This window comes from Cherax quadricarinatus, unplaced genomic scaffold, assembly GCF_038502225.1.
Source record: "Cherax quadricarinatus isolate ZL_2023a unplaced genomic scaffold, ASM3850222v1 Contig80, whole genome shotgun sequence".
Taxonomy (NCBI): domain Eukaryota; kingdom Metazoa; phylum Arthropoda; class Malacostraca; order Decapoda; family Parastacidae; genus Cherax; species Cherax quadricarinatus.
The window spans coordinates 73,502-77,500 of NW_027195106.1; the positions used below are offsets into that span (position 1 = coordinate 73,502).

Genomic DNA, 3,999 nt, shown 5'->3' on the forward strand with positions numbered 1-3,999 from the left:
GCAGAATGGAGCACTTTAATGCCAGTTTCATACAGAAACTTCCACAACCACCTGATCACTTACAATGACACATGACTGATTATCAAAGATGACACTTCAAAATGCAGGATTCTGTAATTGTCACTTTAATAAACTTCATCACTAAACAACTTCATCCAGAACAATGGCTTCTACAACAGAGCTGAGCCACTTACCAGGAAACTTCTTAATCATATGGAAGAACACTGCAACAGGCCTACTGGCCCAAGCTAGGCAGGTCTTTCATTAATCTAGCCTCTTCTCAGCCATATATTTGTCCAACCCAACATCAGTCTACCCAAGAATTAGCTTCAACATACCTTAACTCTGATTTCCCTTCAAATTGAATAAATCTTTTGCCTTTTTTCCAGCATACCTTGCCTGTTTTTTTCATGTCAGTAGTGATACTGCTCCTGTGGGGAGCAGCAGCAGGATAATACTGCACCACCTCTCGGGGCCCTTAACAACAACAACAGTTTGGTGTGTGTCATTGGCGCCAACACATGGTGTGTGATTCTCTTCTCTTCTATCCCTACATTAGTGATGCAGATTACATGGTGAGTTTAAATATGTGGCCTGTAGTTATAACTTTTCTCTTGACATATGCAAGACATCACCATCCCTGTAGAAGCCGTTATTAGATGTACTAGTCATTATATTTTGTTGTTGCAGAAGTACTATGAAGATTCTATGTTCAATAAAGCCTAGAGATAAGGCCTGTGTTTCTTTCACAACAATGTCACTACGCTTGATAACTTTTCACCCACAAAGTGGGCTTTATCATTAAAGGATCTCATTATACTGCATTTTTGGTAGAAAGACACGTAAGCAAACACTATAACATATTTATTAGAAAACGTTTCGGTCCTGGGACCTTGATCACTTATGGTTAGAAGTGATCAAGGTCCCAGGACCAAAACGTTTTCTAATAAATATGTTATAGTGTTTGCTTACGTGTCTTTCTAAACCAACTTGTCGGTATTTATTACCAAGGTTTATACCACTGCATTTGTCCTTATCCTTCATGTCAGTATTTTGTCATTTCTCTCTCCTGTACTGTATACTATACTTCTATACAATGTTTGAGCATATCTCATATTGACATTCCCCAAATTGATTGCAGCATAAAAATATTTTTTCTTTCCATGCATCAAATGGGATTTTTTTTTTTTTAACACGTGGGCTGTTTCCCACTAAGGCAGGGTGACCCAAAAAGAAAGAAAAACCAAAAAAGAAAGAAAAAACTTTCAATCATAATTCAACACTTTCACCATCAATACCATGGGTATTGAGAGAGGGAGCAGAGGCGCTATGTGTACCCCTAACAACAATATTCAATACATCTATCGAAACAGGGAGATTGCCTGAGGCATGGAAGACAGCAAATGTAGTCCCAATCTTTAAAAAAGGAGACAGACATGAAGCATTAAACTACAGACCAGTGTCACTGACATGTATAGTATGCAAAATCATGGAGAAGATTATCAGGAGAAGAGTGGTGGAACACCTAGAAAGGAATGATCTCATCAACAGCAGCCAGCATGGTTTCAGGGACGGGAAATCCTGTGTCACAAACCTACTGGAGTTCTATGACATGGTGACAGCAGTAAGACAAGAGAGAAAGGGGTGGGTGGATTGCATTTTCTTGGACTGCAAGAAGGCGTTTGACAGTTCCACACAAGAGATTGGTGCAAAAACTGGAGGACCAAGCAGGGATAACAGGGAAGGCACTACAATGGATCAGGGAATACTTGTCAGGAAGACAGCAGCGAGTCATGGTACGTGGCGAGGTGTCAGAGTGGGCACCTGTGACCAGCGGGGTCCCGCAGGGGTCAGTCCTAGGACCAGTGCTGTTTCTGGTATTTGTGAATGACATGACGGAAGGAATAGACTCTGAGGTGTCCCTGTTTGCAGATGACGTGAAGTTGATGAGAAGAATACACTCGATCGAAGACCAGGCAGAACTACAAAGGGATCTGGACAGGCTGCAGACCTGGTCCAGCAATTGGCTCCTGGAGTTCAATCCCACCAAGTGCAAAGTCATGAAGATTGGGGAAGGGCAAAGAAGGCCGCAGACGGAGTACAGTCTAGGGGGTCAGAGACTACAAACCTCACTCAAGGAAAAAGATCTTGGGGTGAGTATAACACCAGGCACATCTCCTGAAGCGCACATCAACCAAATAACTGCTGCAGCATATGGGCGCCTAGCAAACCTCAGAACAGCATTCCGACATCTTAATAAGGAATCGTTCAGGACCCTGTACACCGTATACGTTAGGCCCATATTGGAGTATGCGGTACCAGTTTGGAACCCACACCTAGCCAAGCACGTAAAGAAACTAGAGAAAGTGCAAAGGTTTGCAACAAGACTAGTCCCAGAGCTAAGAGGTATGTCCTACGAGGAGAGGTTAAGGGAAATCAACCTGACGACACTGGAGGACAGGAGAGATAGGGGGGACATGATAACGACATACAAAATACTGAGAGGAATTGACAAGGTGGACAAAGACAGGATGTTCCAGAGATTGGACACAGTAACAAGGGGACACAGTTGGAAGCTAAAGACACAGATGAATCACAGGGATGTTAGGAAGTATTTCTTCAGCCACAGAGTAGTCAGTAAGTGGAATAGTTTGGGAAGCGATGTAGTGGAGGCAGGATCCATACATAGCTTTAAGCAGAGGTATGATAAAGCTCACGGCTCAGGGAGAGTGACCTAGTAGCGATCAGTGAAGAGGCGGGGCCAGGAGCTCGGACTCGACCCCCGCAACCTCAACTAGGTGAGTACAACTAGGTGAGTACTGCCTTTGTAGAGGCACTGAGATCCAACAGTTTAGAATGAATGAGAAATGAATGCTAAAATTGAGATTTATTATTCTGTGAAGAATGCCCTGGTGTTATATTTAAATTATTGTAATTAAAATTTCTTTAAGAGCACCCTGAAATAGTCTATTTTCTTTTGTAATATAAAGAATATGATTGACATTTGATAACAGAAGCTAATATTGAAGGTTTTGGTAAAAAAAAAAAATAAAAAAAATATAAACCGTAGCACTAATTATTATTATAATCAAGGGGGAAGTGCTAAACCCGGAGGATTATACAGCGCCTGGGGGGGGGATGTGGAAGGCATTCAGGCTTAATTCGGGGAACTGGAGCACAGATCCAATTCCCTAAATCAAGAGCCCCTCACCAACATCAAGGAACCTTCCTTGAGGGGACCATAGCACTAAATATGTTGCATACGAACTCAAATTAAATAACCATCAATGAATAAACAGAAGGGTGGATGAGGGGATCAAACTGTGGTCTGTAAATTAACAGTCTGATTCTGTACTGTCTACCATGGTTCAGTCCTCTCATCCTTCTATTTATTCATGCTACATACAGAGCACCCACTAATCTTGATCATGGAGGTGGGTCAGAGTGGGCATTCAAGAAGATAACTGGTGATTAGTGTCTTGCAAATTTATTTCACATTTAATTGTCTATTTTTTATATTTGATTTCAGTAAATATTAGGGCATGTTTAAAGTTTTTAATAAATGAATGTTAGTGTACAATAAACTGTGTGCCTGCCATATACCAATACTGGCACCTGAACAATGTTGCATGGCAGGTATGTGTGCCTGCCATATACCAATACTGGCACCTGAACAATGTTGCATGGCAGGTATGTGTGCCTGCCATATACCAATACTGGCACCTGAACAATGTTGCATGGCAGGTATGTGTGCCTGCCATATACCAATACTGGCACCTGAACAATGTTGCATGGCAGGTATGTGTGCCTGCCATATACCAATACTGGCACCTGAACAATGTTGCATGGCAGGTATGTGTGCCTGCCATATACCAATACTGGCACCTGAACAATGTTGCATGGCAGGTATGTGTGCCTGCCATATACCAATACTGGCACCTGAACAATGTTGCATGGCAGGTATGTGTGCCTGCCATATACCAATACTGGCACCTGAAC

General features: G+C 42.2%; 1 long non-coding RNA gene across 1 annotated transcript in view; it reads left to right on the plus strand.

The window, feature by feature from the left end:
* The first annotated feature begins 504 nt into the window (after window positions 1-504).
* Window positions 505-3,999, plus strand: part of LOC138851198 (uncharacterized) — a 21,358-nt gene continuing 17,863 nt past the window's right edge. The window contains exon 1 of the long non-coding RNA XR_011391050.1: window positions 505-575. This is a non-coding gene — a long non-coding RNA (uncharacterized lncRNA). The remainder of the gene's footprint in view (window positions 576-3,999) is intronic.